Source organism: Pelmatolapia mariae, linkage group LG13, assembly GCF_036321145.2.
Source record: "Pelmatolapia mariae isolate MD_Pm_ZW linkage group LG13, Pm_UMD_F_2, whole genome shotgun sequence".
NCBI lineage: Eukaryota > Metazoa > Chordata > Actinopteri > Cichliformes > Cichlidae > Pelmatolapia > Pelmatolapia mariae.
The window spans coordinates 3,262,371-3,289,394 of record NC_086238.1 but is presented as its reverse complement, the minus strand read 5'-3'; the positions used below and the strand labels follow the sequence as shown (position 1 = coordinate 3,289,394).

Here is a 27,024-nt window from a genome sequence, read left to right as displayed (position 1 = left end):
TGAGGGATGTTTCATCTGTCACTAGGAAACAAAGGGTTCATGTGCTGAAACAGTCAGTATTTTATCGAGTGTTTATGTAACTATTAAATTCCAGTTTTGACATTTAAATTATTGGTTATGAACAAATTGAACAGTATAAATTATACAATATGAGCACTGCCACATTCTTATCTCTAAAATGATAGGTCATATTGAAAGTGAAGCAGATATTGAGACACTAACGTGACCTTTTATTTATGTCGAATATGTTTTTCGAGTATATCTATGTCAGTTTCAAAATGGTCAAAACTAACATGTGAGCCATAACCTGTGACTGATTGTGAGTTAATTGGTGTCACACTTGTTTTCTTCTTATAAATAAATCCATAAGTCATTCTGAAACTATGATGCTTTGGAGTGATAATATTACCAGAGCATCAGGGGAAATTTGCCTTGTGAATGTTCGGTTCGCTGCCTGCCCACTCAGTTTCGACTGGAAACAAAAAAAAATCTTTTAACCTTTTCAGCAACAACAAATGCATGCTTAAAAAAAGAAGAGAAAAAGAAAAAAAGAGTGAAAATGAGGGAGGCTGAATATTGTCAGTTGTGTTTAGCTTCTTTTTTTTTTTTGGACTGTTGACAATCAGATCAGTAAAAATCCTGCTGGTGATGATCCAGCAGAATTATGACTCGTGCCAGAGTCAGTTTGACTCACTATTTTTCACCTTTCTCTTTGTGTTTTTCCCCATTTTTAAATATATTTTTTATTACACGTCTCATGTCACCCATGTCTGATTATTTCTTTCTGGTTTATGACTGAGACAAGTAGTTTCAAAATGAGACCGTTTTATGGCACATTCTGCACATACAATTTTGATCATATTTAATTTTACTGGCGACCCAGTTGTTAACTGCAGTTTCATTGGAAGAACAATTCAGAATTTTTTTGTCCCTCTAGAGTAGTTTAAGTTTGAGTTGACTGCTCGTGCTGGTTATATTTGCCTGTGCTGATTACTCAAATGCAGAAAAAAACATTTTGATCGTTTTTTGAAAATTTGTTTTATATTTATCATAAATATCCACCTTTTCCCTATAACCCTTTTGTGCTTAAATTGTATCCTTCAGTATTGTGATGTAGTTTTTAAGATGAAAAAAAAAATTTGACAGTTTAACTGGTTGTTGATTACTTCTGACAGCTGGTGAGTTAGTTGTTCCTTTTGCTGACTTTAATCTCTTATCTTAATTATAACCTTAATCATTTGCTGCAGAGTTTGCTGCAGGGAGTTTTCTTATAGTGCTCCCACACAGTGGTTAGTTTAAGATATTAAATGTCAGAGTCTGTATGAAAAGTTTCTCTGGTCTAAAATGAGACAATAAGTAAATATAAACATGTTTATGGTTTCAGACAAGCAGTGTTGCATGCTCAGTGTCCGTGGGTGGCATCACTTTGTTGCCATCAGTAACTGTTTGACTAATCAGTCGCTAATTTGTTCCGTGTATGTATTGTGTGTGTGAGTGTATGTGTCTGTTTGCACAGCTACCATATGTATTGATCTCTGTGCACACATGATCAGTAGACATACACCGATTAGTGCATATCTGAGGTCATATACATTAGCAGTGAATATTTATATGTACGTGTATGTGCACAGTACACTCCTCCTTTGTTAATATATCTGCAGATCTGTGTTTATACTGTTTGTTTGTGCATTTGTGGCTGCTTTTCTTTTTTCTTTTTGGGTTTTTTTTTGTGGAGGGTGGGGGATGGGACTGGGGTCTCTGAATTTGTGTACACCAGCTCTCTGGTATTTATTATGACTTTTTTAATACAGTGTGTGTGTTTTGTTTTGTATACACAGTAATTTCTCTAATTCTTTTGTCTTTTTATGTCTCTTAGTATCTGTCCTTGCCAAGATTAATATACATTTGCATCTGTGTGTGAAGTAATTGTTGTAATTGAATGCATTTAAAATCTGTACTAATTATTTATAACTACATATTGTATAAAACTACATATTTGCACCGTGACTGGGCAAATATGTAGTTTTATTTCTGACAGCATATGTAGTTGTTTTTGTTTATGTCAACATAGTGTGTGCATAGCTCTGTGTATATATTTTTTTTCTATTTTCTGCATGTTTGTCTGTTTTCATTGCTCAGTGCACATATAATAATGAAGGGTGTGTGAGTGCATCCACACTTTTTTGTTTTGTGCCATTGTAAAGCTACGTGCAGTATTTGTGCATATTTGTTGTACAACATATTTAGAAGCACATACTTCTGTATGTGTTTCTAAGTATGCATGTGCTTGCCTTCATATAAAGGCAGTTATCTATGTTAATATGCCACTGTGTGTTGCTCTAAGCATGTGCTTCAGATTTTTTCAGTGTTTATATTTTTAGCCTGCACATATGGTGTGTGCATATTATCATGTCTGTCTATATGTGCACTACATGTGTGTACATTACAACTTATGTAAAATTAGTACTCCTGCTATACCTAAGAAATTGATGTGCTGTTGCAAGTGTGTGTGTGTGTGTGTACTTTTTACAAACTGTCAACATAAAAATGAAAATTATAACAGCAACAACAGCAAACAATAGTATGCTTCCTGTGTATATGCATTTGTGAATGTGTATATTGGCTGATAGTAGAGCAGCTGTGTTTGTGTTAATTTAACAGGTTTTGTAGCTTTCTCAATATGTTTGCATGTACAGTATAGTAAGTAAGTATACTAATAATAATTATACTGTGGTCTATGTGGACATACGACTGGGTTTTTTTGTTATGTTAATGAATTTGTTAGTGAATTTCTGCCTTAGTTGTAAATACAAAGTAATTTGCACAGCTGTATGTGTGCCCATGTTTTTGTCCGTGTGTGTTTATATGTGGCACTCGCTATCATCCATAAGTTTCTAGAGTACATTATTTTAGGAAAATATAATGATAACATGTGTTACTTCTGGCTTTTTGCAGATAAGGATTAATAATATTTTAATAGAAAAGCCTGCAGAAAGTAATGGATATAACAAACACACTAAAATCAGTGGATTTGAACACAGTTCTTAACATTACAAACTGTTAATGTTTGTGTCAGTACACCTGGCAACAAAATAATATTTTTATTAGACTTTCAATGCTGTTAAAGGATTATCAGTCTGTAACACGTGTCAAATGAAGATTCTTATATATCTATCGATATATATATCGATAGATATATAGATATAGTGTCAAAAATGCTGTGAACCACATTATTCCCTCTACAGTCAGATTTAATGCTGTTGTATTGCACAGCCCTATCAACTGAAATTATCAAAGCCCCCATAACGTTTAAAATTATAGCTTCTAGTCCTGAAGAAAACATTCCTAGACTTGAGGATTTGTAAACTTGAACTCTTGACCCTTACAGTGACAGGATCTGATGGCTTGTTTACACTGTAGGGGGCAGTTTCCTTGCATGTTTTAGATCCACTTATCTACTCTGGGCAGGGTTTCTGCACATCAATACAGTTTTTTTTTTTTTTTTTATCCCACGACGAAACATTTTTATTCTGATGGGTGTGATCTTTCCCATTATACTCCAACTCATTGGCCTCTAGGGGGTCACTGAATGGTTTCAGTAATAGATTTGAATCATATGGTTTTGAACAACTGTGTAAGATTTTCGGACTGAACATCATCATAAAAACATCAAATAAGGCAATAGGTTGGAAAAATGATGTTCAGCCCTCAAGTAGAGTTCCAAATAGTTGGTAAATCCATGCCAAGGTCCACTGAAGCTCTTGTAGCAGGATCTGGTGGTTCAACAGTACTTCCTGACTAATTTTAATTTGTCTCTTTGTTATGCAGGACTATCCATGAGGTCTGGGGTCAGCTTACTTACACACCTTTTAGGTCAGTTGATCCTTTACTCTGTGTGAGTATTAATGCATGTGTGAGTATTAGCAGTTTCAATGTGTACAGTGGCCTGCGTGTGTGGGCTGCAGAGTGCACGTATATATTTGCATGCACGTGGACGTGTGAAAGGGTTTGTTCCCTCTTCTCGCTGCTCATCATTTGGCCCAGCTGACATTTAAACATTCAAATCAGAGACTGTTTATCGTTGTTTGAGGGCCATGAGAAGATTTCATGTTTTGTTTTAGATAATCACTAGAGTCGCTTTATGTAAAGACTCGGTCTCTTACTGTAAGATCTACTTAAGAGATGCTGACGTCAAACAAAGGCTTCACATCTGCCAGAAGTCAACTTTTCAGGAACTAAGAGAGGCTTGTTTTTAGCTTCACCACCATGTTGTTGAGTCTTTTTTTTTTTTTTAACTATCAAACTCATGTTTTTTATAGCTCTTTAAAGTTACTTCATGTTGTGTATGTGTGGTTTTTATTATTATTTTTTATTTCTTTTTGTTCTATTTGGGTCCTGCAGAGGCAAGGTCCTCTTAACTGCACATGCAAGACTATCTCGCACATACCTTTGAATTAGAAACACATTTCTGCCTTTACTTTTCATATACATTTTGTTGCAAGAGGAGGGATTTGATGAGGCTGACGAGGAGGAAATTGTATCTGTGTCAACAAAACACAAGACTTACACAATATTTTGAAAATGGCATTTTCAACACTTTTTTGATATTGTATTTCCTATAATATGCAATGATGCTGGCTGTCAGCATTTTATATGAAGACCTTGTTAGAGCTGCGTTATTTAGATGCTCTTTGTGAGGGCTTTGAAAGCTTTGTGTGTGATAAAATAAAGATTTTTATTTTTATATCAACGTTTTATGACCAAAATATGCCGCAGATCGCTGAGTCTTAAGGCATCAACACTTCACATCCTGAGGTAAACACTATGACAAAGGACTGTGTTGATATATTAAACAATGATATCTATTCAGCTATTGCCAATTTCAGCTGGCTGAAATTTACTTTACCAGTTATTATGAATAAGTCAAATATTCTTTTACTTTGATGAAGTAGTCTGCACAACTACACTGTTGCCACTTGTTTTTAAAAAATGACTATATGAAGGATATAAAAAATTCACATACAATATTATCTGTTTCCAAGCCCTTATTGTGTAATCTGTATAGGTGTGTCTTTGGGCAAGTTCAGCCTCTTGAAACTGAAATTCAAATGACACTCTCAGATATTTATCTTTTCATGTCTGGATTTCACCTCCTGTTCACAATATAACAAACATCTACATGACACTCTTGCAGTTTCAAGTTATCGGTGGTATACTTCAGGCTGGCTGTACTGATACTGATTATAGCAGCATGATCTAGTTTTGTTTGTCAGAGTACCATAGTACCATTTTCACTACGGCTGTGTTTACGTTGGGTTCATTCGGTTGTAGCACTATGATATCTGTATCATTTGAATAGTGGGTGTCAACGTTTTTTAGTATTTCAAAGCCCTTACACCGTCCTAACTGACACACGGCACCTGTATGACCCACTTGTCTATAAGTGCAGACCGTTAAACCTAAAAGAAATCTTGGGACCCAGCAATGATGTATAGGAACTGCAGAGTTTGTTTTTTTAATCAAATTGCATCCTATTCAGCTTTTTTTTAGGAGTTTTAACTATTCTCTAGAGCGTGCAACCATGTTCCCTTTTTAAAAAAAATGCTTAATGCTTTTACAATTAACACTATAAATGTAGGAACAATTACCTGCACCTTCATTCTGGTAAAGTAAATAGCTGTCATAGTAAAATCAATACTTATTTCACTTCTATTTTCCTTAACCTCCTAAGACCCGAATTCTTCCATGGCATGCATTTTTAATTTCTCTTTGATATTTGGGCATATTGGGACCCAATGAATGTAAAAACAAAGAATTACCAGATTTTTGTTTCTAAGAAATATGAGATCCACATATGAAGTTATTTGTTTAAAATTTTGATAGAACAGTGGCAGTATAATGTCCTCGTAAGTGGATATCAGGTCCTTGTAGAGCAAAATTTAGTATTTTGGTCTTGGCAACCCAAAATGGGATGTCCACATACGTGGACACCAGGTCCCAGGAGGTTAAATAAGTGTTTTATGTGTGTATCACTAACAGCTAAATGCAAACCACCAGTAACTACCTCAGTATTCATTACCCATCACCATAGTATCATTTTTATTAAGGCATTCATTATATTAGTTACTAGCTGACGTACTGATCATTTCTCTACAGTAGTATGAGTCAAAGGCCATTTGCTGACGTACCATATATTGAGCTATAAAAATAGATCAGCATTCACTATCACTTCTACTCTCGGCTTCAGTCCTCTGTAACTCTAAACCAGCTCTCTGAGTCCACAGTTCCGTGAAGATAATGTTGGCAGCAAATCTGCAGGTAGGGAGCTAAGGTGCAAACAAAAATATTAGCAGGAGAAAGTTTGGAACCACTGCGCTCTTTGAAGTTTTGTTGTGGAAAGTTAAAGATTCCCTTGAATATTAGTCCCAACTTTGGCTTATTCTCAGTGGCTCATCATTGCGTGCTGTTATCTCCATGAAAGGCTTTAGTTCTAGGAACCACTTTGCTATTGTCAACATAGTCGGTGACCTGCATAGGAACCTCAGATAAATGTAAATATGCCACAGTACAGCATATACTGAGAACTGAAACGTATTGATTCTGGATTTTCCCTGTGCTCCGCTGCCTGAGTCACTCACTGATATTAAACCTCTCACTTCCTTTTTGAAGCCGCTTTGTTTACCAGCCAACATGCTATTTTTACAGGAGGCCTCTGTTTGCTCACAGAATCGGTTTACTATTGAAAACAATGTGTTCTCTTAAGTGCGTATTTTGTTTAGAACAGCACAAATATCATTGTAACCTCTCAACTTATACTAGAAGTGCATCAGCGGAAAGACGTACTTGAAGCAGTAATTAAGGCTGGAAACTCTACTTCATCCCAGGCCACTCTGTTTGCACAAAAACAACCAAACAAAAGAAATTCAGTCAGGTAATGCTCACAAAAAAATTCAGTTTGGCTATATTGCTTCAGAATCTATAGAAAATGAGAAAAACAAAACAATAATAATCAGTCAGTAATTAATTAACCTTTAACTTTAAATCACTTACATTCAAAACATGAGTGAACAAGAAAAGTTAGTTGCCATTGAAAGTAGGTCAATAGAAGCATTACTGAAGTAATTATGATTTTATGTGTGTTTATAAAGTTATCAGTAACTCATTTTGAGTTAAAATGATTATTCACAATACATTCATTTGTTAGCAACACCCTTAGTAGTGAGGTGCAATTTATTTGTCCACTATGTACATATGCCAGGAATGTTATTCCAATTAGTAAATAGAAAATATATGGGACTGACTGGAAGGTATTTATGGGTGTATTTGTCCTGTGGATACTGTGGCAAGAGCACAGAGTTTATCTCGGTGTGTTCTGAGAGTTCCCTCGACTCATTCCTGCTTGTTTTATTACCGCTGTCAAGTTGACTGTTCACAGCGGGACAAAATGACCCTCGAGCTACGGGGAAATGTCCCAGTAGGCAGTCAGCCACTGCTTGTTACCATCTACAACTAACAGTTTTCTGAGTAAATAGTTCTAAATGCAAGTGAAACCAGACATTACATATTTTTTCAGATGTTGATGGCTGTACCCAAGTACCATCATGCACTGTGTGTCATTTTAAAAGTTAAACTTCCAGAAAAAAAGGATGTGCTGCACTTTTGGTCAAGACAGAGGTCACTGGTAACATGAATCATTCAGCAGTTCTCTCTTCATGGAAAGGAAGCATTAGTATTAGATACACTTTAAAAACACAGTCTTAAAAATAGTTTTTAATAATTAGATTTCAGTTCAGTTAGATTTATTTAGTGCGAAATTCACAACTATAGTCACCTCAAGCCTAAAGATTGAGGAGAATCCCCAGGAATCAGGTGATTCCCCTATGCGCAAGCACTTGCCCACAATGGGAAAAAAGAGCTCTTTTAACGGGAAGAGGCCTCTTGCAGAACCAAGCTCAGGGAGGGGCGGCCATCTGCTGTAACTTGTTGGGAGGTAAAGGGGAAAGAAGAGAGAAAAAGGAGGGCATAGAGAGATCACAAAAAACACTCTGGGGGAAAACACAAACAAGGATTAACAAACGGTGTGATAAATGTTAAATGATAGAGTCGATAAATGTTAGTGCTACCTTGACAAACTAAAAAAGGAATGATGAGATAATGCTAACTACTGCACTTTTGAACATTTTGATGATGTTAATTAAATTTAAGGAGAAACTCTGAGGCCTTTTTCACATTTATTCATTTTGCCTACATGTTTATTTCACCTCTGATTCAACTATGGACCAAGAAATTATTACAAACCACTGGTAGCTTTCTGTAGTGAAATATTAGAAGGGCCTTCTGCATTTGATTAGATATTTTCACAATACTCGACCTGTACTGGTTCAAAAATGAGCTCTCATCTTCTTCTTTCGGCTACTCTTTTTAGGGGTCTTTGATTTGGCAAAGATTTGATCCTGGATGCCCTTCCTGACAAAACTCTCCCCATTTATCCAGGCCCCCTGTGGCTGGCTTATTTTAATAGCAAAAATATTATATTTAAATTTGGCCTGGGAGCTAAAAGTGAAATGTTGTAGATACGTTTACTGTAAGTCTTGTGATTACAAAGCAAAGCAATGAAAAGGATCATGTCTGATGCCCCTCATTCACTTCTGTGAAATCAGGATGAATTCCCACCTTTCTGCTTTTTGGCTTAAAATAGCTGTTATTATGTACATTCGATTTGCTCAGCATTTCACTGATATCTGCTTTGGATCCAGCATTCTACACTATAGTTGAAGGTGTATGTGCCGTTGACAGAAAAACACCTCCGGCCAACTCTGATCAAGTTCACAAATTTCTTGGAGACTGGGTTAGATCTCCGTGATGGTATTATCCACCAAAACAGGTTTTACAAGATGAGCATTACTGTTATGCTTGCAAAAATTTGTTTGTGAAAGGTCAGTGAAAGACTTTGATCGTACAGATCTGCAGATTGTGCTCAGTGACTCATTTAGCTGCATAGTGAATGCCACCAATTATGGTTCATTATCTTGGATAACATTTTTACTGATGGTTGACTAAGTGTCTTTTTGATGTGGGGGAGTTAAAACTTAAAATTCAGAAGTTTATAATCAGCTAATGTGTTGATTATTTATCCTATCCTTTATTTTTCATTCTATAAAGCATCAGATAATATTTGGAAAGACTTTCATGAGCTGGTATCTTGTAGTTATAACTATTTTCACCTATGTTTATAACTGTAATTGCAGCTTCAGATCAATGGGAGTTGGTTTATTGTTTTAAAGAGATACTGGTGGAGGTATAGCATACAAATGTGGAGCAGCTGAACTCGCCAAGCTCAGAGCCTTTTGGAAATTTGAAGTTTTTATATTTGTTGAGTGTTCCAATGTGGTGTGCTAACTTTAGCTACTGCTTTGCCTGCATATAAAAATGATCTGCTCATGTTAGAGTAGGAGGACATGAGAACTCTTCACATTTGGTGTGAGGGCTGGACAGGAGTGCTCTTGGGTGCAGTTGATATCGTTAAACCACAATGTGTTGTTTATCTGTTACTTTCAGTGTGAAATGTGGATTAATTAAGCTGTGGGTGTGGACGATTTGAAGGGCTGAAAGGGGTCTCAGTATGTAAGCTAATAAGTAATGGAATATTTTTTCTGCATCATGAGTTACACTTTTTACAATGTGTGCTAGTGATGAGTAAAGCACACATTGTAAAAAGTTTATTCCTCTATTGACTTCATTTTTTTTTTAAATTTAGCACCAAATCACAACAACAGTCGCCTCAAGGCACTTTATATTGTAAGTTAGACCCTACAATAATACATACAGAGAAAAACCCAATAATCATATGAGCCCCTATGAGCAAGCACTTTGGCGACCGTGGGAAGGAAAAACTCCCTTTTAACAGGAAGAAACCTCCGGCAGAACCAGGCTCAGTGTTAAAATGTATATAGAACACTATTAGCAGCAATTCAGCCAATGATCTTGAAAGGAAAACTAATAATGCAGATTAGATATTTAAAGCTTTATTGTGGGGCATTTAGCCTTTATTTTGGACAAGGCAGACAGGAAAAAGTGGGAGAAGGAGAGCAGGGGAATGTAACGCAAAAAATAGCCCAGGGCTGAATTGAATCCAGGCCCCTGCATTAGCCTTTGAGCATATGGGTTACCTGCTCAAACCTCTCTGCTATCCCAGCACCCCATAGATTACATTTTATTCATTTAGGTTTTGTCAGTTGTCATCTGTAAATAGACAGCTGAGCTTTGTAAACAATAGCATGCTTGTTTCTACAGTCATGGCCTTCCAGCACTGAAAACACAGATGATTCACGCCTGTAAATATGATTTAGTCCAACTTTTTTGGGTCAAATTTTCTGCAAAAGCATCAAATAAAAATCTTGGTGGTCCTGTGAATTCAGAATAAGGAGTCAGGTTTGCTGGGGTTGTACTGCTGCAGTGTAGTTAGAGGAGCTCTGGTGTGTGTGAGTGTGTGTGTAAAATACCAAATTAAAAAAAATCCTAACAACCACTCATCATCTAGTGTTCTGCATATTCTGCAACTGGTCATTTTAAATCTCTAAGTACAAAAAGAATTCATCAGTGATTCAGTGCAGTATTTCTGCTATGAATTCTCGAGGGAAAACTGTGTCCTACTGTTGAAATTTTCAACACGTAAGGCCGGAACAGGATACAAAAGGATATAAATAGCACTCCAAAGTTTTTAAATAATTCCTTTATAAATGAAAGATAGGAAGATATGAATATTAAAAGTTGACCGCCCACATCTGAGCTTCTTTCACCTTCTCTTTGTCTCTCACACATAAGCAGGCTTCATGTTTAGTTAAAACACACCCACACAAAAAGGGCTTTTTGCATCTGTCTGCTGTGTGTGGGCTGACTTTTCAGACATGGTCTCTTGTGTCAAACAATGCACTGACATGTGAATGGTGAGAAACTAAGTCAGAAGACTTTTGGCACAAAATGTTAAACCCGGGTTCCTATCACTTTCTCTCTGACCCATGTAGGAAGGTTAAGTGGTTAGAGATTGTTGTTTGTTTTAAATGAAAAAAAATCTTTGTGTGATTTGGTGTGTGAGTTACTGGAACATCTCTAAAACCTGTGTACTATTTTCAGAGAAAGTCAGGTAGTCAGATCCAAGTGTACGTGGTTTTCTGGAAATTATTTTTTATAAAGATTTTATACATATATATTTTTCGGTACTCTGTCATCAGTTACTGCACCCATCACCCATGTACAGTGTTATTGGAACATGCTTGCTTCACCTAATTATGAAACGATGCGTACTCATCCAGCATCTTTCAGTGGTTAAAATGTGAGAGACGATAAATTCCAGCAGTGAGGGCATCCTGGCGTCGCTCCAGAAAATTTTAATTACGCGTAGCAATGAAGACAGCGTCATTTCAGTTTTCCGTGAGAAGTTTGCACCTAAATAATGGGTGCTTTGCGCATGACAAATGCACGCGGCTCTTTCTGTACGGGAACTGTGTTTCTGAATTAAAACTGTGCCGTGTGTGCGCGTATACCTCCGCATAAACTTTGCACCATTCATACAGAGACGTTTATGAGTCAGCTGAAAGGACTGTGATATCATATTGCACCCTACAAAACGATAACATCAAAGAATTTGGAGAACATATTATTTAAGCTTTAACAGACATTTTTATAGTAATATTTTAAATGTTGCAAAATAAATCATGTTGTAAACACGGAGCAGATTAGATATTTTATATAACAATTCTGCTAGTATGATTGTATAATTGTGCATAATGGTGGTATATTGGCTTCTTGGATGGTTTAGTGTTGCTATGGTATATTACCGATGCTAGATTAAAGACAAAACTGACCTAATCTTTGTCCAGACAATTATATTGGGTGTATTTACATTAAAAAGCATATGTGTCACAGCAAATGCACACTTTAGAAGAAAACCTAGCGGCACTGAGGTTCCAGAATTCCTAAGAACTTGGAAAAAACAAATGAGAAAACTAAATTAAGACATTTGTTTTATATTTAAACATCATAAAAAATGAAACATACTGATGTCTTTGTCTTACAGTTTGGGACTCTTTAGATAATATATCTGCTTGTTTTGAAAGCCGTGTTTCCAGGACTCAATTCTTTGTGAGGTGATATGCTAACGTGGGGATTTTTTTATTTTGCAGGTCTAAGACGCAGGATTGAGAAACAGTTTCACCGCAGGACTATCAGACTGGTTTCCACCACATTCACCCATCCTGACAAGCGGTGGGGAAACCACCCCAGCAAAGCTCATCTGGTAGGAGTGCACACATTTGTAAACTACTGTACTTGGCAGTCTGATTAGTGCCTTGTTGATGACATCAAATGTGTTTATCTGATTTTAATCCTTCGCTATTCCTACTGTGTGTCGGCAATGCGTATTACAGACATGGATTATATAGTTACGAGTGTAGTCAAGATCAAACATGGGAAACCCCTGACCCGAAGTTAAAGTGATTTATACACCTACCTGACATTACCCTATTTTGTTGAAGTCTGCTCATCTCTAGTGCTCAGATTGTTGCAGACAATGTGAGCACTAGAGCTAGGAATAATTTCATTTCATCTCACCAGTTCTGTGATATTGTTATATTTTGCCTAAATTAGTAAAAGCTGTAGTTCATTAGTCATTTAGGGTATCAAAAGTCCTCCAACAATGTCTCTCAGTTTCTGTATGCAGATTACAGCAGGGCAATGCAGTGATTCCTTCTGTGTGTGCTTTTGAGCAACACCAAACATTATCTCTAGTGCCTGCTGATATTCTATTTCAACAATCTGTGTGCCTTCTTCAAGACTGGCTGAAAAAAATTATAGTACGACCAACATAAATCTGCTTTCTTCACACTAAGCAAAGGGACAAAACACATCTGGCACTGTGTATAATATGAAAAATTAAATGTATGGAGAAACATTAAAGAAATGATGTTACTCCATCTGTATTTTAGTCGATTCTACGTTGCTGGTGGACTGTTAGTGGGACTGCAGCAGCTCAGATTAATTAACTAAAGTGGACTCTGTTCATTCATCAGCGTGTTAATGGTCAATATTGTAAACGTCAAGGTGTCAGATGGAGGGACAAAAAAAAATGCAACTCTCACGAGGGGAAGCTCATACTATAAAGTATGTGTGTAAATATACATCTAAATGTGTGTTTTCATAGAGACTATCTGGAAACCGAGGCAGTCTCTGTGACATATAAACAGAATAAATATGAAACTGGTAATAATTTTAGGAATATTTCCGAAAGAGGTGAAGGTTGAATCGGAAAAAAAAGAGCAGCAAGTAAGAAAAACTACAAATTTATTTGAGATCGTATAATAAGTTTCTTTGTAGTGCCAAATGTAAGTAAACCTATTTGTCAAAGAAAGGGAAAAATGTCTTTCTGAAACTCCCATAAACATAACTGATTATAAAACTGTGATTATTTGTGCTGGATTACTGTGATTTGACCCACCAGCCACAACACGTTTGCACCTTTATCACAGTAATTTTAAGTGTGATTAAGTGGGGAGTGTGTGACAATAGCAGCTCATTTTTTCCTGACAGTTTGTTGGAAGGATTGCAAACATAACATATCAACATATCAGTGTAAGAGGCTTGCTTGTAGATTTTAATCTCATGTCTCTTACAAAGACTGTTGGCATGTTGGCAAAACTGCTAAATTGGTTACTGCAGCCAAAAGCAAATGCAAAAATAGATAATCAAATCTGAAAATGAATAAAGGGCACTTTACATATTAAGGTAAAGATCTAGAGAGAAGTCCAGTTTTGTGACCACGAGATAAATGTCCTTAGTTTTGCAGAGCATTCCATGATAGCTGGATAACTTTCTGTTGGATGGAAACCCTGCCTTGTGCTCACTTCACTCACCTTGGATCATAAAGACACAGAAATACAAGACAAGGAAGGAAATACAAACAAGATTATTGATGGACTGCTTTGCAACTACGTCAAGTAGTAATTAGGCTGTCGCATTTGGGGGAACAGTGTTATTGTGTCCAAAGTTATAGTATGGCATAAGTTTAACTGTACTGTTAATCGGGGGTCTAACAATGGAAAATAGGTGCCAGAAATGGTGCAGCTGTACAATAATCGTCTTCCCTGAATATTAATGTGAAATAGCCTGTAAATGATGTTACATTCTGTTAACATAATTTGCATTATTTTAACAGATTTGATTCAACTGCATAGTTGGAGTGAGATCAGCATTAAGTTAGAAATGTTGCTTTAGTCACAATAGTTAGAATAAAGTACACTACACAGAGACCAGTCCCTGGGGTTTGGTCAGTACTGTGTTTTTAATTCTTTTAAATGAAAAGTGAAAATTGAATGCAGACCTGCAAAGCCTTATTCTGACAGCCACATAATTTAATTAGCCAACTCTCTTCAGGGTGAGTGCGTGAGAGCAAGTGTAGTATGATGGTTTCCAGTCTTCACTCTTCCACACGCACAGATGTGCAAACATGGCTGTGTTTGCATCACTTAAGAGGACACTGGCACACTTCCTGGAGACTCGCCCCAACCATAACCACTACCTTAAACCAAGCCTTCTCCCCGAAATTAATTTACATCTACAGGAGACTTATTTTTCCCTTCCAATAGTTAGCGGAGTCCCTACATTGTGATTGTGTAAACTGATTTTATGACTCTACAAAATGACTAATGCAAGTATACACGCACCCACTAAGCAAAAAAGTAGCAGATGTTATAGATTTTCCCTCTTGTTCAAAACAGCCTCTATTCCTTCACTTGTTTTGACAGCTGTGTGCATGTGTGTATGCGTGTATGTGTGTGTGTGCATGACCATATCACAATTTGTGGTAAATGTCCCAAGTCTCTCGTTCTGGTCTCTGGCTGAGCCATTTATCTCCACATCCATCTCTCGAGTCAGCAAGTGAACTCCTTCTTCTGTAAAAATGTAAGGGGGAAGCAAGTCCAGTGGAAAATAAATCACTCACTCCTGCTCTATTAGCAGAGTACTTATAGACTCACATAGACATACAGTAATTAAGAACTTACGAATATATAAGCGATTGCATTATTTTTGTAGTTTGGAAAATTATGAAATAAGACATTTACAGTCACTATGCACAAGTGCAGTTTCATTACAGTATCTCATTAGCCCTTTGTGTAGATATTAAAATATACTTATTAGCTAAAACAAAATGTGACTGACTCTCAGCACTTAAGAAACATATTGTGAAATAAAACCAGGACTAGTTTAATGCAAATAAAATCATAGAAATTATGTTTTTTCAATCAATACAAAATAAAAGTGAACATCAAGGACTGTGCTCATGTGTGTGTTGTGAATCAACCAAGCAAACAGGCTTTTTTTTGACAGGATTGTTGTTTTCAAAGCTTTGAGCTGTGTTAAATGTTATGTGGTTTCTCTGCACTGTTGTAGGCGGCTTTTGCTTCATTTGATCACAAGGGATCAGTAAGCCAACTTAAAATGTTGATTTGTTTTGCTGCATGCTCTATGACGATGGGCATCTCTGAGCTCTGAAAGCTTGCCTCATTGCTAGTTTGAACATTAATAGTAGTTTTTCTTCATGTGCTTTCCAGTGTTTGCATATATATACCTTACTTTATTAACTGCCTATGGTGTGTGTTCTTAGCCACATTAGACACATTTATTGGGAAGTAAAACTGAGAGATACGGACAAAAAAGGAAAACAATTTGCCAGAGAGGACTGACAGGAGGATAACTTATCCACTGCACAAGTTCCTTGTTTTCACCTTTGATCTCCAGCCAATTCATACATCTGGTGTTAAGGACTCTGAAACCTGCTTATCGCTGATGCAGGTTTCCAATTTATCAAAAGTGACAATAAGAGAACAAATCCATTCATCCATCAAGCTGCTTCATCTCCTTCCACCGATAATGAATAGAGTGATTTAACTGAGAAATCCCATGGTATAACCTTTGATCTTTAACCAGTAAGCAATTTGTGTTAACACTCACAGGCTGCACATAATAAATTAAAAGTGAACATCAGTTAGCTTCAGTTGCCCAACCTTCAATCCAAATCTGAAAGTGCAAGAAAATCCCTTCTTCCTTTAGTGCGTCAGCCCTCACAGAAAAAACACAGTATATTTGTTACACTGTAAACACCTAGCTGTCATAGCAGTACTGCAGATGGTGCTGCATATTGGAAAATTATGTGAATTCCTCTTTGCTGCATTATGTCCTTGCATCATTTTGTTTTTTGTTTACAGTTTCTGGACCCTGAATCTTGGCAGACTTTAACAAAAAAAAAAAAGTCTAAATAGAACTTATCATTTACATTGACTGTATGCAGCTAGTTATGGCCACCAGTGAATGTCGGCCGTGCCCCAAAATTGGCCCCTACATCTGTCTGAGTGTAGGTAAGCATGATAGTTAGAAAGTGCTTAAAGGAAACCACTCCCTATATTGAGAGATACAACGGATGTTACTTTTCTTTCATGAAATATATCAAAACCTAATGAGGTTAGAATTAGAACAATTACGCTTGTCTGTCTGGAACAGCTCTTTTAAAAAACAGCCCCAGAAATGGAATTGCTCAGGAGCACTCATAACACATTTTTTTTATGTTGCATTTCTGGATTTAGAGCACGTGTCCCTAGATTTCTGTTCTCATCTTGTATTTGCTCTGTTTTTGGGGGCCAGTGAGTTTTTTTTTCTTCCTTTCACGGGATTTATTTATTTATTTATTTTTGTTATTTCTTTGCAGTTTTGTCTTTGGCTATCTTGGTTTAAAAGCAAAGACTAAATTAATACAGATACATTTTTTTTAATCTTCCAAGATCATGAATAACAGGCAGAGAAAAGCTGTTGCACTTCAGTTCTCACTGTAAATGGAACTTAGTCTTCATATGCAACAAAACTGCACAAATTTCCTGCTCTTTTTGTCTTTACAAAAACACACACAAAAAAGCTTTAAGCTTTGCTAAAATTCATCTTCCTTGAAAGAGAGAGAGCTACAGCTCCATACAAGGTGCATGGAAAAGAGCACAAAGTCTGAAGAGGTTAAAGCTCCAGCAGTGCTTTTAATATAAAGAACAGTTTCAGTGCATTTCAGCTTAATCGAGCAGTGAAATTGTTCTTTAAAAGTAAAATAACTTGTATCCTAAGAAAATTCTGTTATGGCTCCTGGGTCATTGACTCAGTATTTTGAGATTGTTCTCTTATTTCAGTTAAGATTTTTCTTATCTATGATATCCAGTGTGCTTATAATTATGTTTGGATTTTGTGCTTGAGTTCTAGTTTCCTGAATAGAATAGAATAATCCTTTAATCGTCCCACAAGGGGAAATTTGGTTGTATCAGCAGCAGAAATACACATATACAAACAGAACAGGACACAGAACAGAAACACAATTTTTATATATTCACATCATGGACAATAGTTACCAAAGTTTGAGTTGATGTTTTTTTTTATTAGCATTCTGCTTTGGGTAATTTGGTATAGTGTCTTGTTATTTTTCTTAGCCTTCCCTAAGTGTAGGAGTTCTAATGTTTCATTGTTTCCTTATTTTGCCAGTCCCTCATCTTCAGTTTTGTGGTTCCTTGTCTTGTTAGTTAGATTCTCTTCACCTGTGCCTCGTTTTCCACAGCCGTGTCCTCTCCTCAGATACTTTGTGTGTTTTTAAGCCTTCAGTTTTCCACAGTTCCTTGTCGTGTTCTCCTACATGCTCTGTGCGCCTTTCTTCTGTGGTTTCCCTTTTGACTCCAAGGTTGCACTTATAGCTCCAGCTTAGTTTCGTTTTGCATTTCCTTTGAGTCCCAGTCTCATGAGTTTACCTTTACTCTGCATACTGGGTACTAAATCTGCCTAACGCACAGCATATCGTGATAAATTCAATCTGCTTTCACATCAATAACAAACACACAAAAGGCATCAATTTAAAGATACGAATTCTTAATTTAAAAGCAGTGCCTTTGGTTGTTAATGCATCAAAAAAAAAGTGTCAAGATGAATACTAAACTTAATTTTATTAATGATTCATTTGGCAATCTGTCAAAACCGAAACCTTTCATATTTAAAAGTTAGAAAGCACAGTGATGATGCCATTAAATGAACTGATTAATATTTATTTATTTAGTCATACAGAGATGCAATAATGTTAAATATCTTAACACATTGTTTTATTTTGATAAATGCACTCGGTAGAGGGCTAAATGCAGATCCACTAAAGCAAACAGGGAAGACAAAGCACCCACTCATCCATCAGACTGGTTAATCTAGTCCTGTACCTTCAGTAAATTATTCATCAAACTTATGTTTTTGTCCTGAGAGAAAAGAATCACTGGAGTGAACGGGCACTCCCGTTGTATACCGCTTTCTTCAAAAAGTTGTTTACTTTTGAGGAGAAGCAGATTGTGGTTAAAGTGCTGCGAGTGTGAGCAGTTTGAGCTCTGGGGCTATTGTACAAATTAGTAAGGGTATTTATATAACGGATATAAAACACTATTTTTTTTCTCAGTGTCCTGAGATCCGACCTTATGCAGCTACGCTTTTGACAATAATCTCAAACCCTAAAAATGCAGCTTGTAGTAGAATTGAAATGTCTTTCACAGCAATACCGAGTCTGAAACTAAGTGGCCCTCCACTTTAAAAGGGCAACAGACTAATTTATCTCCTTAGCTCTTAGCAGAATGATTAACAGCATCACCAAAGCAAAAAAATTTCTAGCCGTCCGGCCTGTAGTTGGTGCAGTGTGAGGAGAAAGGGTGGGTTATAAATGGAAGACTGTAATTTATCTTGTTGCACGTCTTACAAAGTCTTTAATCAGAGTGTTCACCTATGGTACTTTAAGATGGCTAAAGACATTCATCCTCAGGAGGAGATCCTGTCAGTTAGGGGACAACTGTAGAGATTTGTCTTAATAATGTGGTTGTGTACACTTTGTGTACTGTGTCTGTTTTATATTGTGCAAACTTACATAAGAGAGCTCAGTTTCCGGGGATTTTAGCTGTGTCGTTTCTCCCAAAACTAATTTTAAATAAAAGCCAAGAGCAGAAAATTTATAGTTGTGTAAAATGCTAGTAGCAGCTGCTCTTTAAACATAGTGTGCAGAGACGAGCAGGAAATACAAATTATTACGTTATTTGTAAAAAAAAAAACCCAGGTGATTTTAGAAATTCCTTGCTGCAAGTGGATCTGTATTAGAAAACATGTATTTCTTGCTGAAATAAGACATTAATTAACAAAAATAGTAAAAATAATAAATGAACTGGAGACTGGAAACATGAATGACGAGTTTTAATGATCAGCATGTTGTGTTAAAAAGTAACCTCAATCAAACAGAAAACATATGGTTCATCCTCAGTCAAAACACTTGCAACTAAGCATAAGGTTTCCAAAAAATTCATCTGCTAAAGGCCTTAAGCGTAAATGTCTGCTAACAGCTTTCATCTTTTTCCATCTTTTCCACTGATCCACAAAGCTAGGGTTCCTATTGTCTGTTGTGTAGCCAAAACTGTAAGGCTCTTTCTTCAGACAGAGCCACAGAAACACTTTGTTTTAGTCTGTTTAGACTGTGCAGACAGGGTCCATTGTGACTTAGCAAAGCAACCTTCACCCTAATAATTAGCCTTAAAACAAAATCTGATATTGTAAATTCTGTTTAAGCAAGTACAAGTTTCAAAAACTTTAACCTTGACCCCACATGCATTAAACTTTGTTTTTAATTATGAAAAAGTACTTATTATTTTAACAACTCCAAAGTTAGAGCGTGACGTTCAATGGAAAGTAAATAATGTCAGGCCTGTAATATTTTACTGACTATAATTTAACTGTATTTCTTGGCAGAGATTATACTTGTATGCTCAATGGGGTGTTATAAGATTGTGTAACAGAAGAAATAACCACCAATTTATAATTGGTTAATGCCTTTGACTTAGAAGCTCACAGTGAGCGTTCACTTTTTCAGCCCTGCACTGTAAGTAATTACTTATTGTCTTCAGTAAAAAACTGCAACTATAGAACTACAAGTTTAAGAGTAGTTACTACAGCACTCCAAAGGGTTCACAAGCTTTTTCTTGAAACTGTTATCATCTTACAACAGTTTATGGTGCAGACTGTTTCCTCTATATTGAGGTTCTTTTGAACCAACAGTTTATGCAACAGTTTTTCTCTTTAGACGTCTAGGCTAATAACTTAGATCTCACCTGCTTCAGAGCTGGTAAGACTTGTGAGAAGTCTCAGATAAATTAAGGATGAACAAGCTAATCTGTTAGATTAAATGGTCAGGGTTAGTGCTGGGCGATATGACGATATATATCGTGTGGACGATAGAAAAGTGTCTATCGTGCCATTTGTCTTCTATCGTTTATATCGTACTAACCCAAATTTTATAAATTATTACATAAAATATATAATTAACCCTTTACAACCGGTCGGAGCAGGCACACTCCGTTTTACCTAACTATTTTTAAACCCCTGTAGAACTGGAACCACGTAAGGTAGTGCAATATTTTTTTTTTTTTGCATGTGAAACCGGAGGAGTTGTACTTACATCTTATTCCATTAGCTTGTCCTAGGTCACGGTTTCCTTCCACATATAACTTTGCAAAAATTGCATAAGAACCACTTGCAGCAACAAAAACATAATATTCAAAACTTGCAGCAACAAAAAGATAATATTCCAGAAACACGCTTTGCCGATGTTCATAAGACTTCCTACGTTGGCATACACGTCAGCACGAACTATCACACGTCCGCCATTACCTGCCCGAAACCGGAAGTGACGTCATTTTCGCGAAAGGGCTTATAAGCCTATGTTGGTGTTTTTAAAAGACATGTTTGACTTTATGCTTTTCTGTATCGTTTCTGGGATGCTTAGAACTCAAATTACACTGTTGGAAATAGTTTATTTTGATGCATTATAATATTTATTTTCATTTTTCCTGTAGTATACAAAAATTAGTGTATCTCAAAAATAAAACTATGAAGACACTCAAAATAAATTTCTCGTAGTTGGAAACTTTTGTATTTACAGTTTTGAGGGATACACCTCTTAAATTTTTTTTTAACTAGAAATATATGTAAAAAACAAAACAAAAACGATTTTCAATTTTTTTGTAGTTTATTGCACTACAAGTTTTTGCAATTTATGTAGTTACTATGGACTTAATGCATACATATTATTAAAATTTGGGCTATAACGGTTGTATTGATATATGGAAACTTGAAATACTCCCACAAGTGGCACTACAGCATGTAAAAACATAAAGATAAGCTCTGGCGGACTTGGTTCTATGGTAGGTCTTAAAGGGTTAAATAGCCTGTGGCAAATATATTAGTGTTGTCTTCTCACTATACATGCTCTTAACTTTATGCAAGAAAAAATAAAGTATAAAAAAAAAGATATTTTTCGCAAAGAAACTCCGTCTCGTGGTTTGCGAGCTGGTGCTGCTGTACGTGCACCCGGATTTGCGACATACTTTACGGTAACTCAAAACAAAGACTGCACCCTCGGCACTCGCTGTTTACAGACTGCGTACTTTCTAGATGACCACAGGTCAGGTCGTATATCGTGATATATATCATTATCGTGATATAAAATAATTCATATCGTGATAAATATTTTTTCCATATCGCCCAGCACTAGTCAGGGTAAAGGTAGCTATCCAAACTTTTCTGCCAGGTTCCAATTGTTAGTGGAATACACACACCCACAAGCTACTGTAGCATGGTACATATTCACCTATAAGCAGATTGCCAACGTATTATGCCTAGTAGTCTGGACAAACTGGCGTAAACAAGAAAATGAATAGATGATGGGAGGATATCTTTGAAAAGTGAGTGTCTTTTTAATTATTTTCATGTCCAAACCTAACTTCTCTAATTGCTGAGGCTTTGTCTGTGGAAAAAGGAAGGAAAAAGAAACGACATACACCAATAAGTTTAATAAGAGTGGAGAATCATCTCTGGATTGTGAGTTACATTGTATTTTTAGTCATGATCACAGCCCAATTTTTCCTTTGTTTTGATCATCGTGTGTGTGTGTGTGTGTGTGTGTGTGTGTGTGCGTGGAGCCAAAGTGGGAAGCTACAGAGATGTTGGACAATTTGACACAGATGTTTCTGTGAATTTATAAACACTAGGTTGTAGTAAAGAAATAACATCCACTACATTTGCAGTCCAGTTGTTTTTTTTGTCTAGACTTGTGTTTGCAAAGGCGGTACTTATCTACTCTAAGTGCACAGAAGCTCACTTTTCCTAAAGTTAGAAAAAGTTAAGTCTCCTAACTTTGCTAATGACTACATATGAAAAAGGACAGTTAAGAACCGAAACATTTTAGAGATCAAATTGTGCGGTAGCCTACGTTTCAGTGGCATAATTTAGCTTTATACATAGCTCATAAAATGATACATTTCATAAACTTTTGTGAACTCTACAGACATGTCTAAAGATTAAAAACCTACAAACTTTAAACTGGAGCTGTATACTTTCTGATAAAGAACTTTGCATGTCTTTATGCTGTTCAGTTCTAGTATCTAAAAAGGAAATATGAGCAGAGCGTCACTCCCAACGTTTCAGATACAGTCACAGTTTACTGCACTAGGCTTGGAATCAATTTTTAGCATGCAGGAGTAGTTGTTTTCAAGTATATTTTTGGGTGAAAATTTTTTAATAGGTGTATATTAGATCTTTTTATAGTTTTGTATTTGAAATTAATTTCAGCATTATAGTAGGTTAATATACTAAAACAACAGTCTACAGAATATTGCCAAAGGATGTGTGTCATAAAGCACAGAATGAACAGAATCAGAAACGGAGCAGCCCTGGGTTCCTCGGCGGCAGATATTCAGATACCTTCCAGTTCTCTCCCTTACTTCCTACTACTACTTCCTTATGTGGCTCAAACACTGATAAGTCTCCTTATGAGGCCTCACGATGCTATGCGTCAATAGCCCATGAGGAAAGCCTGAGGGTGCAGGTGCTCTGTCTGCCACTGTGTTCAGAGCTGTATGTGGATTACTCTTGTGTAATATCATCACACGCACACACAAGCACACCGTTCGCCTGAGACAGATTCTATTCACTCGAATTTGAAACGCTCTGTGTGGTGAGATAAATGCAACATTTCTAAAATATGTGAGCAATCGCTGTGACCAAGGTTCTTGTACTTGACACAATGAGATATCTTCCTTTCGTGTTTTAAGGACACCTTTTAACAAAATACACTGATTAACTAAAGAATATGGAGTAAGTAAAAATGAAAATTCTCATAAAATATTCAACATAAATCTAACTAGTTCTAATGATTAAATGTGGCCAGAAAACAAAATGAAATGGCAAGTAAAACTTAAACTGGTTAGCAATATTCCTCCTGCTGTTGAGTCGCAAATTGAAGAGATGATTCAGCCGCCACTCTGGTTAAAAGGGAGTAGGCTTCTGCGTTCAGATGTTGGAGACACTTACAGCTTTGATATGAATTTGATTTGAATGTCAGCCTGATACATACATTACTATGCACCAACCTTCATCAGTAATGCAGTGTGTAGTAGCCCGAGAAAGAGCTCAGAGTTATAAAAAAAGATGCTGCTATTTTAGCAGTCCTGTGAATTGTTTGATGAAGTTCTTTTCACAACAACAGTTGTGAAGTGGTAGTAAATAAATCTAGTAGCGCTTTATAAATAGATTGATTTTTGATGAGTTTAAAAATGTTGTCAGTGTGGTATCAGTTGAGAGGGAGACATGCCCTCATCTCCTAGGATTTGTAAGTCTAACTAAGACATTTGAGCCTTCAAAGGAAAATTTCCAAAGGCTTTTAGAAAATAATCAGACGTTGAGCATGAACATAATTGAAAATGTGTAATTGTAATAGAACTCAGCAAATGCAGCTCAGGTTGCGCTGCATATAACGATAACGCACACGTGGTGCCAACTACAACAAGTGCTGTAGTGTGTGCTGTAGCTAACTTATAAGGGTTTCTTTTAAAATGCATGAGAAAAGTATTTCTAAAACATTTACTTTTGATGTTGGAAAACGTATTGTGATTGTGTTGCATTGTGTGCTTTTCTAACTACAGTACTAATGATGCCTAATAATATCAGATGACCGCTTAATGCAGCGTCTCCTTATGTTTTAACAGTTTCTTTATGTCTTTTCCTACACTTAGGATCATTTCCATGTTTTCCATGTCTTGCCCTGCATCCTAACAATATTTTTTCTCTGGGTTTGTTCCAGTTGAGATGTTGCTGAGGCACTTTGTGGTTATGACCTCATCATCATGAGATGGAAAGGCTGGTGACTGCAGGCAGCTACAGAAGAGGTGGTGCTGTGTTGTGGTTTGCAGCTGCTGGTTCTTGGCAAAATAAATTGCACTGTGGAGATGCCTCAGGGAATTATTTGCTCAAAGGTTGAAAGGATGAACAAAAAAAGGAATTCAAGAGGTATTTGTGATTCAGAATGTGTTTGTCTGTAGTTGTGACTTAGATGTATCCCAGATCAAATTTCGTAATCGATGGAGAAACTGTTTTTAAAAAAATTATTTATTTATTATTTTTCATCAGAAATATTATTTTACACCAGCGATTAAATTCCACAGTTTAAGGACTAACTGGTCTGGTTGACTGACACTGCTGAGTAACACTGTAGTGTTTTAAAACCATTAACAGGCTGCGATTCATGGGGCGAGTGGGCTTCATGGCTATTGTCACACATTACAACCACGTAGTAAAATTTTAAAAAGTCGTTATTGCTGAGAACATGTCATTCATCAGAAATGTGCACACATTTTACATGACAGGAACTGTTTTTTTCCCCACTTCTCCTGAAATATACTACATCAGGAAAAAATGGTTTTTACCGTAAAATTCCCATGTTTTCAGCAGGGTTTTGAAAGATTTTCCACTAATCCGTCCTGAGTCATAGGTATGACTTCAGCAGTGTTAGGGAACTTCTTTAGATGGTGTTAAAGAGCTTAACAGGGAGCCTCCTTGTAGGAATGTAATGACTCCGCTTCTGTTTGGAGACACCCCAGACCTAAAGAGCTCCTCTTTTCTGTGTTTTAAGAGAAAGACATACTCCTCTCTTTTCTACTTTTTAAATGTATCCATACTCTGGCATTCATAGGATTTGGCATTAACACGAGTGGATAGAAACTACGTGAAAAGTGAGTCATGCCTAGAAAACCCTGACCCTAGAAAATGTCGCGCATCCCCCCCCGACTTGGTTTAGTTTGACCTCTGTTACATTGAGGCAGTGATATTTGAGTGCTGAGCAGGAAGCGGGTTCTCATAGCCGTGTCTTTTTCCCCATGTTGTAAATGATGGCACAGAATGTAACATTGTAATGTAAGATTGTAATGTATGAAGTACCAAGGAAATTTTGCTATGAAATAAAAAAAAATTCTTAAGAGTCGTGGAGTTTTCAGGTATCATGTTTAGGAAATGCTTCAGTGAAGTGACACTTTTTAAAGCAAGTGGGTGATTGATCGGTAAACTGAGGAGTTTAATGTGGCATGGACATTCAGGTTCAGGTGTAATTTCTCGCACAATATACCAATCAGTATGGTACATACAAAAGTGTAGACAGGAAAAGAGCTCAGTTTGTTCATATGGGTAATGCAGACAAAAAAATACATTTGCAGTGTGTGTGTGTGTCTGTGTGTGTTTGTGTATTTTAAAAGGAACCGTGTAAACTTAAAAGAGGGACAGAGACCAAAGAAGGAAGAGTGCATGTGAAAAAGAGAAAGACAAAGTGGTGAGAGAGGGCGTATATCTTTAGCTGCCTATAAAGCTCTGCATGCTTCTCATTTTAGGCAGAAGTGAATCCTGGCTGTAAGAAATGATGACAATACACTAATAAAGCATCTCAAACTGAGGAACTTGTCTGTTGTGTTTGTTGGTACACTTTAAGGAGCCACAGTTCACATTTCAATAAAAGATGTTCACATTGTGTACATTTGGTTTAGTTCATTCAGTTCACATTCCTTTTTCAGTTTGTTTTGACTGGACTGGCAAGTATAACTGGAAAGGAAAGAAAACTGAGATGTTTACTACAAATTGGGTATCTCTTTCCTGATCTATTAAAATATTTATGATGACAAAGCTTCAAATGGATAGATGGCACACGTAAATGTGAATATCAGTGTTATTCAGGGAGTGTTGATTCCTCTTGGCTAGGACATAGAGTGCAATTGTTAATAGCTTCAAATGTAAACCGTGTTCTCACACTTTTAGATGAACACTTTGGCTCCCAAATATAGACTTTTTTTTTTTTTTAAGAGCATTGGCACTTAGATCAATTGAACTACAAGTGACATGATTATCTCAATTCTTTTCCTGGACCATGAACTAACTTGTGAAAATAAACAAATAAAGTGTTGTTTTTGTTTTTGTACAATTATTTTACAGATTATGACGATCATTTTCATCATAATTATTATTATTATTGTTAGCTATTTTTGTTGTCATTGTCATCACCACCACCTGTGCTTATAGATATATGTAAACCACCACCTCCTGTGCTGATTTTTAATGTTAAAAACACAAGTATTTAATAAAAACTATAAAAATGAGGTGGGACGTCGGACATGCCAAAACAATCACACAACAGTTTTACCATTACCAGTGAACTGCAAGTGAGACTAATATGATTAGTTTGAGCCAAATATGCATCCATAAACTTTCGAAATCTCAGTATAAAGCATTATTTCATGAAAAATCTTTCAGCTATCTCCTCTGGAGTCCTGGAAAAACTCACACCTGAGTGCCCCTTTATTCTATAGTGTTCATTTGCTCTTCAGTGTTCTTCAAAGCTGTTGAGACCATACAAAACTGCTTAAAAGGTCAGATCACTAAATGGTTTGAAGGTACTTTACCTCAGTAGGTCAAAGATCATTTAGCTCAGTGATGTGTAGCTAACATCTGCCTGCTACTTATTTCACTTCAAGTTTTTACAAGGTGCTAATTGTGTGCAACCAGTACTATTCTAAATGCATGAGAATGTCATCATGTCATTTCCGTAGCTACAGCTTTAAATCA

At 36.4% G+C, this 27,024-nt stretch overlaps 1 long non-coding RNA gene across 2 annotated transcripts in view; it reads left to right on the top strand.

The window, feature by feature from the left end:
- Positions 1–25,849, top strand: part of LOC134640033 (uncharacterized) — a 77,849-nt gene extending 52,000 nt beyond the window's left edge. Inside the window, exons 3-5 of one of the 2 annotated variants that reach the window (XR_010095396.1) lie at positions 3,829–3,873; positions 12,183–12,295; positions 24,224–25,849. This is a non-coding gene — a long non-coding RNA (uncharacterized LOC134640033). The remainder of the gene's footprint in view (positions 1–3,828; positions 3,874–12,182; positions 12,296–24,223) is intronic. The other variant, XR_010095397.1, reaches the window with a different exon arrangement.
- The last annotated feature ends 1,175 nt before the right edge of the window (positions 25,850–27,024 follow it).